Raw genomic sequence first — 13,448 nt, forward strand, 5'->3', positions numbered from 1 at the left:
ATGTATGTGTGTATATAATAGATACATGTATATATGTATAAATAGACATAAATATAATAAATATTGTAGATAGAATATATAAATACTATATACCTCTATCTATATATGTATACCACATGTGTATTTTATCTTAAATTGAATATAGAATGTATATGTACATTGGTCAGCACTTAATAATGCTTGATGACCGACTAACTTGACTGACATGGAGGTCCATGAACACCAAGCAAAAGCTTAAACTTTACTTGATAGACAATGAGAATCACTGAAGATGTTTGAGCCAAGAAGTATATAATCAGATCTATACAGAAAGTACATTATTCTGGTAGCAATATGAAAGATGGATCAAAGAAGGAAGAGATTAGAAATGAAAACTGGCTAGACTATGGATAATCCCAGTGGTGGTAATGAGAGCCTACTCAAGGTTGATGATGGAAGTAATAGAGAAGAGACAGATATGGGAGCTACTGGGGAGGGGACACTGACAGCATTTGGTAAATGATCATCTGATAAAGAGATGAAAGGCGAAGGAAAGGGAAGAGTCAAGGCTATCACCAAGAACAGGTAAAAGACTATGGAAAATGGAAGAGTTACCACAGAATCAGAAAAGGGAAACACTGCCCTAATTTTTTTTAGCAGTATAAAGTGATTTTACATATATACATATTTGTTCTAATGTAGCCACATTGGGGGGAGGGAAGAGAAGGAAAAATTTTACATGATAACTTTATTATATTTAAAAGGAATAGCAATAGTACATAATTTTAAAAGGGGGGAGGGGGAAGAAAAATAAGTCTACAAATTACAGGCTGGTGAAATTGCTCTTGATGCCTGGCAAAATTCTAGAACATAATATTAGGAATATGTTTAGTGAATATCTAGAAAAGAAGCAGGGATTACAAAAAGCCATATGGCTTCAGTAAGAATAAGTCATACCAAATGAGCCTTTGCTTTTCAAGCTTGAGTTAATAACTTATGTACCAGGGGAATGCTGTAAAATAATTTGCCTAAGGGGCAGCTAGGTGGATGGAGGAGATGGAATACTGGCCCTGGAGTCAGGAGAAGTTGAGTTTAAATCCAGCCTCAGACACTTACTAGCTGTGTGATCCTGTGTAAGACTCCCGATTGCCTCCCAAAAAGAAAGGAAGGAAAAGAAAAAAGAAATAACATGCCTAGTTTAGGGCATTCTTTGGCATACTTAGCCATTCTTGCAAGGGGAAATGGAGAGATATGACCCATATATCCTAAAATTAGATGGTTTCAGAATTTGTTAAAGGCCATTAGAAAGATCTCTGATTCTAGAGTCAAAAGACCCAGAATCAAATTCTGCTTCTGCTGTTTCCTAGCTGTATGACCCAGTGCAAGCCATTTAGCCTCCCTGAGCCTCAGTTTCTTTATCTGTAAAATGAAGGGGTTAAGCTAGATGTTGCCTGAGATTCCTTCCAAGTTTAGAGCTATGATCCTGCCTATGATCTCAAAAGAACAGAGCCACAGAGGGAGTATCCAATGGAGTGTCATTTCAGTGGCTTGGGTAAAGGCATAAATGCAATGCTCAACAGAACATTTGCAAATGTCATAAAGTTGGAAGGAATTTATTTAGTAATTAGTCATCAGATTTAGTATTGGAGGGAGCTGAACTCTGATACTAAAAAAAGATTTCCCTTGGTATTTTCCCACAAAGCTATTATTTAATTTTAGTAATAAGATTCAGCATTGAAAGGACCTGAATACGTTTGTAAGCAGATGGAAAGGAACCAATACTGAGAGTAGGACTGAAGATGCAGGATCAGGGTGGGAGGTGGGGTGGGGGGTGGTAATTGCTGCCATAATGTCCTGGACACATGAGAGGAAGATGGGATAGCAGGCTGAGGTTTCACAACAGCCCTGCTTGAAAATAGGTGATACGAGCATCATTTCCCATTTCACTAGGGGGATAAATGGTACCCAGTGCTTAGGGAACAGAAGTCAATTGCCCAGGGACTCACAGTAGAGGCAGAACTTGTTTTTCTAAGTTCAGCAGTCCTTAATAATAATAACAGCAATGATAACTGATATTTTATAGCAATTTAGGGTTAAAAACACTTTATGTAACATTCTCATATGATCCTTATAACAAACTTCATGAGAAAAGTATTTTTTTTCCAATCTAGATTTCTGATTTCATCATCATAAAGAGCTCCCAGTGAGAATACTTTTTCTACTAACATAATTAGCTTATTCGCACAATTAACCACTTTAAAGAGTGGTTTGTGCTTAAAGGTTAAATGACTTGGCCAGGGTGACACAACCAGTATGTGTCAGAGGCATGACTTGAACCCAGGTCTTCTTAAATCCTGGCTTTTGCCATTTGGCCTCTCCTACTAGTATAGTTACTTCCTCTCCCAAGGGTATTGCCTCTTAATTTTAGTAAACTGCTTCCAATCTCCCTTACCAGCTTTATCTGTTGTCATTAAAATGGCAACTCTCTGCAAGTAATAGCCAGGAAGCCAAGGGTTTTATGGACCTTATTCTCCTTCCCACTCAAGACAGTCCAAACTGGCCTTTGTGATACAGTTAACACAGCCCTCTCTCCCCGTTGTCTTTTCAGTGGCTATCCACTGTGTCTGGAATATACTTTCTCCTTATTTCTACATCTTAGAAGGACTGGCACAAGTACCCCTTTCTACATGAAGCCTTTTTCTATTCCCCATATCTGCTAGCTCCTTTCCTCAGAGTAACATAAAATTACCTTGTGTGCTAATATTGTATATATTTTTCTACATATTTATTTACGTTTGTCTCCCCCATTAGACTCCAAGCTCCTTGAGAGAAGGGACTACTTTGATTTTATCTTTGTATTTCAACTTCCTAGGAGTGCCTGCCACATGTTTTAGTCATTTTTCAGTCATGTCTGACTCTTTATGACCCTTTTTTGTGGTTTTCTTGGCAGAGATACTGGAGTGGTTTGCCATTTCCTTCTCCAGCTCATTTTACAGATGAGGAAACTGAGGCAAACAGGGTTAAGTGACTTGCCCAGGTCACACAGCTGTTTGTGAGGTACTTAATAATTATTATTGACTGATTGCTCAGTGTCAAGTATGTTGTTGATAGGAGCCACCTGGACACCTAAAGCCTTAACTGGGAGAAATGAGTCTGGAAAGGTGTCATTTCAAAGCCAGGACTGGTTTGTGGGTAGATATCTGTAAGTAGGAGTGGTATTTTTTCATTATCTCCCACATCAAATCACAGAAACAGCCTTCGATTTAAGGCATTCAAGATCTGGGAGCCCAATGTAAACCCAAAGGGCAGGTGCCCCTGTGAACAACTGAAAGAGTGGAGCAGGAAGACCCAATTCCCCATCGCCGAGCCTGTAATTGGGGCCTCCAGTGTGTAACAAAAGGAGTTGTTTTCTTCTTTCCCAAGACTCCTTCTCTGCCAGTTCCACATAATCACTGTAATTGGGGGTCGGCTTTGTATATGTTTCTAAACGATTAGGTTATTTCTGGCACCAGCTTGTGCTGAGGAATCGTGTGGATGATTAGTAATTATAGAAATGTTTCCTGGAGCTAGCCAGTGGAGCTGACCCTCAGAGTGCTTGGATATCCACTTACCACAGTCGGCTGTGAAACGAATCCACCAAGCACTTCAAGCTGGGCTTGGTCCTCCCAGAACTGCCCCCCCTTCAGTCAGGGCCTGGAAGCCTGTCGAAAACACTTTTGGAAAAGACTTCTCAGCTTGAAATTTTTCTGATAGTTATGACTTCTTGATAAACACTTTTAAATTCTTCTAAAGAATTTGACCATATGTCATGGAAGATGGGGGGGCGGGGCTATCCAGGATGGGGCAAATCCATTCATTTGTTCATTTATTTATATAATATTATTTCCCGGGTAACAATTACTTAAGCTTTACAACAATATTAAGTTTTATAAATTGCTATACATAAAATATCTCATTTGATCCTCACAAAAACCCTGTGAGGTAGGTGATATCACTCCCATATTGGTTTGCTGTTCCCATGTATTATAATATATTCCCATATTGGTTTGATGTTCCCATATATTAATAATATTCCTATATTGGTTCCCATATTCCCATATCCCATATTATTCCCATATTGCACATGGAGAACGAGGGTCTATAGAGCGTAAATGACTTGGGATCACTTAGCCAGTAAGTACCTAAAGCAGGATTCCAACTCAGGTCTTCCAGACATCTGGTTGAACACTCGACCCACTGTACCACCTAGGTAGTTATGCACAAGGCAATGAGCTAAAACTCTGTGGGAGAAGAGAAAAATGGATAAGATGTATAATCCTTATCTTGGAAGAATTCACGATTGAACAAAATAATGAATCATAGACTTAGAGTTGGAATCAACCTTAGACATCACCTAGTGATGCCTCATTTTACAAATGAGGAAAATGGGAGCCAAAGAGGCTAATGACTTACCCAAGATTACACAGGTAAGTTGGCAGGGCTGAGAGTCAACCCCAGGTGCCCTGACTCCAAATCCGCCATTTTTCCACTGTGCCAGACATTCGACTCAACTCAAACATTTGTTAAGAGCCTACTATGGGTAAAACAGCACTCTCAAGATAGAGTTAGATATAATGTATCCTGACCTACAATCAAGCAAAGAGTGAGAAGGAAGGGAAAGAAGACACGTACACAATTAACTATTATATAAAGGAGAGTTCTGGGGCAAGTGCTATGAAGTATGTATAGAGAAATCACTCTCATTGGAGGTGTTTGGAGCCTAAAACCAGGAAAGCTTCATGGAGGAAGTGAGACCTGAGTTGAGCCTTGAAGAAAGAAAGGTCTTCAGCAAACAGAGAGGGAGATATGGGGGGTACCCCATTCCAGATGTTGGAATTGGTGAGCAAAGGCATGGAGAGAGGATGAGATCAGGGAATGAAAAGTGACTCAGACCACCAGGAAGTTTGGAACTAGATAGCAAAGGGCCTTAAATGCCATGAAATAATAGAGAACCACGAAGGTAGAGTAGAGGATAACGTTGATAGGAGAATTATATTACAAAGTTTATTCATCTCTTTCTTTGTTCTACTATGCATGAAAATGCCCAGTTTAGTTGGTGATTATCAAGCTTAGAATAAAAATAAATTCAAAACAGCAAAGATTTTTACACAATAATGTAAAAGTGTAAAGAATAAACTAGAAAGAAAGATAAGATGTAGAGAGACCATTTATATGCTTTGACACAGAGAGCAGTGGAGATATCCCAAAAATGATACATGTCTGTGATTCTAGCTACCCAAAGGCTGAGACTGGTGAATCTCTTGAGCCTGGGAATTCTGAGCTACAACTGACTATATCGATCAAATATCTAAATTATATTCAACATTAATTTGGTAAGCCCCCAGGAATGGGGACCTACCAGGTCACCTAGAGTGGGGCAGGATAATCTAGGTGAGAAACAGAGTCGATCAGCACTGCTATACATTTGGAGATCAGTCTAGTGGGCAATCAGGCACCTGCATTCCAATTTGGGTAATAGGAAGACATAGTCCTTAAAATTTAAAAAAAAAACATGAAAATATCCATTAAGAAACTGGCACTATTGGACTGGAGCTTGGGAAAAACGTTGAAACTGAGGATTTAGATTTGAGCACGATTCACACAGAGGTTCTACTCTGAGACTTGGGAATACTATTCAACTTTTTTTAATGATTAGATGGAATATTTATCAAATTAGCAAATAATACAAAGCTAGGAGGTACAATTAACATGTGGACTACAAAATCAAGATCCAGAAAGATCTTGGCAGGCTCAATCATTGCACCAAATTGAATAAGATGAAATCTAATAGGGATAAGCCTTAAACCAGAGTTAAAAAAAATCAGTTTCACAATGTCAGGCAGCAGGACTGAAACAAAATCTCTATGGAAAAAGATCTGGAGATTCTAGTAGACTGCATACTCATTTTGGGTCAGTAGTGTGATGTGGTAGCTAAAAACCTGATGAGATCTCAGGCTGCATTGAGAGGCAAGGTGTCCAGAACAATACAGGCGTTGCTGTAGCATTCTGCTTTTGCCAGATCACGTGGAGAATTGTGTTCAGTTCAGGATGAAGTACACTGGTAAGCTGGAAGTGTGTTCAGGATATGTGATGATTTGTCTTGCTTGACTAAATACATTTGTTACAAAGAAAGGCTTGGGGGGGATGGAGGGAGAAAGGCTTAATGAGAGTGATATTTATGCTTTAAAAAGGTCCAATGTAACTTTTAAAAAATATGCAGGAGAAAAAAAGAAATTCAGAAATGCAGAAAAGACCCAAAGAGAGTAATGCTACTTCTTGTTAAATTTATAGATATACAACTCTCTCAAACTAATTAAACTAACAGAAATCCAGAGCCTCTTACACAATCCTCTTTGTGTACTGAAATGTTTAGGCTCGTTGATAATTTCTAAGTCACAGTAATTTTTTTAAGAAAGAAAGGAAGATATTTAGCTTATCACAAGAGAAGATTTAGGGGGTCTATGATGGCTGTCTTCAAATACATCAAGGTCTGTCATGTGGAGGAGGAATGACTTTCTGTTTGGCCCCAGAGGACACAACTGAGAACGATGGATAGACGTGGCAAAGAGGCAAATCTAGACTTGACTCTTTAAGAAATGCTTCCTAACAATTTGAGGATTTCAGAAGTAGAATGGGCATCCCCCAGAAGCTGCGGCTTCTCCTCTCATGGTAAGTCTTCGGGCAGAGGCTGGACCACCCAGGCTTACTGCTGCTCACAGGTATGGAGTTTATGAGAGAGAAATCAGCCTTTTAATTGTCTTGGTATTTCTTTATAACTGACTTTTAATGACAATATTGTTTTACTGCAGAAATCAGTTTCATCCTGTGGTAGGTTTTTTTGTTCCTTCTCCCTTTAATGATTGGACCAATTTCTCCTCATGACATGTTTTTGAATGTTTCCACTGGAGTGGAAGGATATGGTTCAGATTCAGAACATCCATCATTTTCTGCTGCTTAAATTTATGAGACCAAACTACTTTGGGGTAACCAAAATAGAGAAAAAAAGAGAGGCCTTAGTCTGTCCATGGCTCATGCTCCCAACCCTCCCTTCTTAGTGTCAGTGACAGTCCTGCCATAAGCTCCAGCACCGCTGTCCCACAGAAACCATATGCTTGGTATGTTTTATAAGAAACGATTTTTCGAGCTATTAGATGGACCAGATGACCTGGAGGTCTTTCTAATCGAAATTCTGTGATTCTACAATGTACATTATGGTGAGTATTTGGAAAGGCTTCATAGAGGTGGCAGGATCTCCAGAAGGAGTAGTACTTGAATGGGGAAGAGAAGAAAGGAAGGGAAGGGAAACAGACTAAGCATTTATATAGTGCATACTATGTGCCAGGCACTGTGCTAAGCACTTTACAAATATTATCTCATTAATCCTCACAAAAAGCCTCCGTGGTAGGAGCTATAATTCCTATTTTACAGTGAGGACTGAGGTAAACAGAAGTTAAGGAACTTGCCCAGGGTCACACAGCTAGTAAGTATCTGCGGCCTGATTGAATTCAAGTCTTCTTGACTCTAGGCCCAGTGCACTATCTACTGTACCATCCAGGTACAAAAAAAAGAGAGGGAATGAACAAAGGCATAGAAGGTAGAATGAGAACAGTACGTCCAAGGGACAGTGAGAATCACAGATTAATGAGTAAGAAGGACTTTATAGTGACTCTAGTCCAACCCCTCTCATTTTACATCTGAAGACACTGAGGCCCCGAGAGATAAATGCCTTGCCAAAGGTCACCCAAGGAGATGGGATTTGAATGTAGGTCCTCTGACTCCAAGTTCAACAGACTTTCCACTAAACCACAATGAGGAGTTTGGGCTGAATAGAGTAGAAGTTATTTAGAGGGTTAGGGGCAATAGATTAACAGGGCCATAGGTTAACACATATATTCCTTAGCCTAGTGTTTTAGATCCTCTGCTATTTACCTGCAGTCTTCTTTTCCAAACCCTCACTCTCATTACTTTCCTTCACAAGTAGCTATAACAAAGCAACAGGCCAACCCATCCCCTATGCCTAGAAGCTAAGCCCAACTGGACCTTCCTTTAGGGTGTGATGGATCAATGCCTCTGTACTGAGCCCCCAAATCACCAGCTTGTTAGCAGCAGAGCAGGAAATTAGAACCAGATCTCCTGGCTCATAGTTTTATTCCTTCTCTCATACCACACCACCTTCCTGAGCATAAGGAGTCATTCTTCTTCCTTATTTGTGTGCCAAGCACATTTGGCCAAGCAAGTCATAGTTTCCAGTCTGAGATGGGGCACCATCCTCAAGTCTAATCTAGGTCAGGCGGGGTCAAGTTTAGTACAATGGAAAGAATGTTAGATTGAAGTCAAAGGACTTAGTTCAAATCTTGACTGCCATTTTCTCCTTGAACAAGTTATGTGGCCTCCTTGCCTCGTTTACCCAATCTGTAAAATGAGGGTGTTTGTATTAGGACACCCTCTGAAGTCTCCTTCTGCTTTAAATCTATGACCCTAAGCCTTGCTTTTACCACATGGTTTAGGGATCCAACCAGTCAGCACTTGGTGGACTGCTTCCAATGAAAGGAAGAATGCATGAATATCTTTAGCTGGACAATTGTGAGCTATAGATCTCTAAATCTGGAATTGTGGATGAATTTCAAGATTATTGGAACCAGGTCAACCTGTCAGTTGTTGACCATGTGAAACTGAGGATTGTGAGATCTTTGTGCTGTCCATGTAGACAAGGTAGGCTGGAGCCAGCTCAAACTGGCTCAAGGGCCATTATAAGTTTTCAATATAAGCATAAAATTGACAAATGCTACAAATCAGGACTTGAGTTACTGAGGCTTTTTTAATTGCCTAGACTTAAGAAAGTGTTGATAATGCAGATTAATTATAAATGTGTCATGTTTTCAGAGAGATGATTATTAAATACTTACCAGCACATCCTTGCACTCAGGTTACATGTATGTCTGAATGGATTCATCTAAATATGGCTCACAAGGAAGCTTTGATAGATATTTCCGGAATCTTGCCATCCTTCTCCAAGGGAGACATCAATTCCTCCCTGGAGGAGAGCCAGAGAAAGAACCATGAGACTGGCCACTCTGCTTTCCTCAGGGTATTGGACTAGAATTATATCTATCTGATCCAATAACTATTGCTAGTCTAGGGGAAAATTTTTTCCCCTTAGGTTCAAGATGCGTTTCTTGGTTGCTATCCCTTAAAGGGGAAAGAGTAACCCCAAGCTCATATCTGAAGGCTTGACCCCTTCCCACCAAACTCTAGTTACATGAAAGACCATGACAAATAGTGAATAACAAGTAAATCCATTTATCCAAGCAGATAGCAAACAGAAATCTGAAGAAGTCACTATACAGATTAAAACAGTAGATCTTCCACTGGGAGACAAGCTGGAAACAGGGTCCTACTAAACACTGTTCCTCTACAATGTCAATTGCTTAGCAATTGACCCCTTTCCCCAAAGAGGGTCTGGAACCCCATGTGTCCTTTCTGGAAGCAGGCAGGAAGGAAGAAGGATTTCTCTCTTCTCCCAAGCTCTCATACCATCTTGGCATTTGAAGGTTGAAGCCAGTGTTAAATAGGTTTATAATTTAAAAATGGACAAGACTTTGCAGATCATTTAATCTAATGTCATCATTTTATATGTGAAGAAACTGAGGCTTGGAAAGGCTAAATGCATCATTTAGAGTCACATGAGCAGCAAGTAACTGAGTTGGAATTTGAAGCAAGGTCTTCAGACTACCTTCATTTATCATATTTATTTTGTATATATTTATACACAAACATGTGTCTCTCACCTCCCACTGAATGCATTAATTTTGTATATATTTTATCTACTGCACAAATATCTACTGCACAAAATATACTTTGTATAGAATGTCAATCTGGGTACATGTTGTTTCCCTCAATAAAACGTAAACTCCTTGAAGGCATGGACCATCTTATTTATTGTTGTGTATGCTCAGCACCTAGCATAGCACTACACAGAAGGCGTTTAATAAATACTTGTTGATTAACTGACTCAGACTCCAGGTCTCAAGTCTTTTGACTCAAATTCAGAGTGTTTTTCATGATTATCCTGGCTGTCTAGCCACTGACCAATGAAGGCCAGAGAGACCAAGCCAAACCTACAGTGAGATGACCTTATTAAGGTGTCTTGTGCTTTCTAATAGGCATTCAAGATGATCATATAGGAAACACTACTCGTAGGCACCTAAACATGGTTCTCCAACCTTTGCCCAAGAGGATTCCAGATTGTGAGTTTGGGTTCTCTCTGTAATTGCTATTTAAAGAGCATTGGAACACCCCTCCTCACTCAGAGGGCAGATATTGCTTTATTTACTCACTTGTCTGGTAAAACCCACTCCTTCAGCAAGCCAAAGAGGTGCAGAGATGGAAAATGTAAACCGTTCCAGCTCCTGAAGGCCAGCCTCTCCCCACAGCTGTCTTGCTTTATGAAAGCATGAAGTCAGTGCATCCAATCCTGAGCTATCCATCACCAAGCCAGACGCATCCTGCAAACGGTATCCACAAGACAAACGGGCAGCGAGACCTCAAAGAAACAACAGATGGCCCCCAAGCAGATGGAATTAGGTGCCGGTGTTTACATTGAGCTGTTCAAATGAGTCCCGGTCTGAACGCCTTCCCAGGCAGGACGATGGCACGGAGCACTCATTTGTGCTACGGCTGAAAACACCTGACACTTGTATCAAGAAATATTGGATTTAATTGCAGTCCATTAAAATGTGGAAATGTCTTCAGTGCAGGATTAATGGTTTAAGTGAACTAGAGGCTTTTAGAGTATTTTTAGGTCTTCCTTTAAGATGCATATGTTCCCTACCCCACCCCCTCCCTGAACTTCTCCAAGAAATGCTGGCCACATGTTTCTCATCTCCTGGTTTTAGGTAAGTAGCATTTTAAATGACTCCGAACATCAAGCACCTTTGATTTGTGACTTTCAGAAAAATGTTTGTGTACACTAAGGGATGGTAAATTGTTGCCTCAACTTTGACAATTATTTAGGTTACACTCTCCACCTCCTCCCTACCACCATCACCCTTTTGGCTCCATTCACGTGTGTTGTTGGGGCTCTACCTACATAGGAATTTAATATGGCTTCATGGAATGAATTTGTTTTTAAGTGAATGTTTGACTCTGGGGAATAATTGCAAGAAAAGCTGGAAGCCCAAATTCACTGATCTGAGGTCTGGATGTTTGCATTTGCTTCCCGAACCATCAGGAACCTCTGTTAGAGACAAAAGGCGGGTTGCAGAAAGAAAATGTGCTCTGGGCTTAGAGAGAGGGCTGACCCTGGCAGGGTGAATTTCTCTTACTAAGGATGACAAAGTCTCTTTTTCCCCTTATAATTAGTGTTTGATGTTTCTATCAAGAAGACAGAAATGTATTCGTTTGGTGACCTTCCTGAAAATTTTGCTCCAATTCAATACAGTGGAACTCAAATAGAACTTTACCAATGTACCAAGTTGCTGTATGATAAACTAACGTGATATCTGGGTGTGAACTACCATTTTTACCTATGTCACATCATGTAGAATAATAAAATAAAACAATGATGGCAACACACATACACATATGTAAATAAATGCATGTTGCTATTGTTCCATATGTGTGTATGTATATATATGTCTGTGTATAAATATACATGTATATGTATGTATATATATGGAGAGAGTGTTATATCTGTTACCTATGTCACCATAGGCAAATCACTTAACTTCTCTAAGACTCAGTTTTCTCATCTGTAAAACAAGGACAATTATGTTTTAATTACCTAACTCACAAGGATTTTGAGAAGATGACATGAGGTAATAGATGTGGCTGCATTTTAAATATAAGCCATTATTGTTTAATAAGTATTTATTGAGTGTCTGTTATCTTTCAAGTTCTGTGCTAGCCCTTACAAGTAGTACCTATGATACACATGATATATGAATAACCAAGATCACATTAATATCACATATTACCTGTATCACATGTCATACAATTTCTTGTCTAGCCCACATATATTCAACATTCATTCAGCATGCATTTATTGAGTCTGTTATATGTTAGGCACTATACTATATGCTGATACGAATAAATATGAAACAATCCCTGTCCTCCAGAAACTATTGTTTCTTGAGGAAGCTATTGGGGGAAACATGTACACGTGTAAGTAAATGCAAAATGTATGCAAAATGCAAATACAGTAGTATACAACATGTCTATCACTGAAACTGTTTAGTTTGAATTGTGTTATTTGCTCTCTATGCTGTCAGGATATAATCCCCTTCCCCCACAATAGCTATGAAATATATTTTCATTTTCTTTAATTTTTATGATATAACTTTTTCATATATGATTTGATCTTTGAACCATTTGAAATATGTTATGGTATATGGTGTTGAATATTGGTCTAATCTCATTTTCTGCCAATGTGTTATTTATTTGTCCCAGTGATTTTTTTTTTAAATTTGAGTCCCTTCCCCAATAATTTGTGTTCTTAGGCCTATTAAACAACAGTCTGTTGAATCCATTTGGTTCTAAAATACGCTTGTCTGTTCCACTGATATATTCTTCTATTTATCCAGTAGCAATAGTCAGCAGAAGCAGTTTGGTATAATACATGGAATGCTGGGCGTAGAGCCAGGAGAACCCTGTTTCAAGTTCTCCTTCTTGCACTAACTAGCTATGTGACCCTAGGTAACTTTTATGTGTTTCCAACAACTATCTAGGACTAATCTATTAAGTTGGTTGAAACTAACTACATTAGGAATTTGTCATTATAATTTTCACATATATATTCACTGTCCTGTATAGGAATGGTATCAAAGTCAAATAGAAACCAAGGCCATTAATCTGTATATAAGGATCCCAGTGGTCTACATATTCACTTAGTTTTAAAATATAATATCTGTGTTTTATGATATTTTATTGATTTTGTTAAGTAAGGGCCACATGTCTCTCCTCCCTTTCCCAACTCCCCCTCATGTTAGGCACCTCTGTACTACAGTTTCATTGCAGTTCTCTTTAGGCCCTAACTGAAACCCTGAGGATTCAAGTTCTGGATGATTGTCATCTCACCAGTAACCCCATGCCTATTCTCTATAGCCCCTGGTTCTTGCACTATACTCTGCTTTGTCTGTTCTCCCTCATTTCTGTGCTCCAGCAGATGGGACTCATAACCTTTCTCAGGGGACCGGCTCTATTAACACTGGGTCATATGAGGAAGAATCACTGAATAAGTTTCCAACACAAAAACGTACCTTTGTTATTATTAATCCTTTTTAATTTTAATTTTCATCCATTCATCCAATTATTCCAAAATTCATCCATTCATTAAATTCATTAATCATAATTTTCATCCATTCATTTGTTTGTTATTACCACAGTTTATTACCCAGAGCTTCACACAGGAGATGTAGGAACACACCTTGCCT

Source organism: Trichosurus vulpecula, chromosome 9 (assembly GCF_011100635.1).
Source record: "Trichosurus vulpecula isolate mTriVul1 chromosome 9, mTriVul1.pri, whole genome shotgun sequence".
Taxonomy (NCBI): domain Eukaryota; kingdom Metazoa; phylum Chordata; class Mammalia; order Diprotodontia; family Phalangeridae; genus Trichosurus; species Trichosurus vulpecula.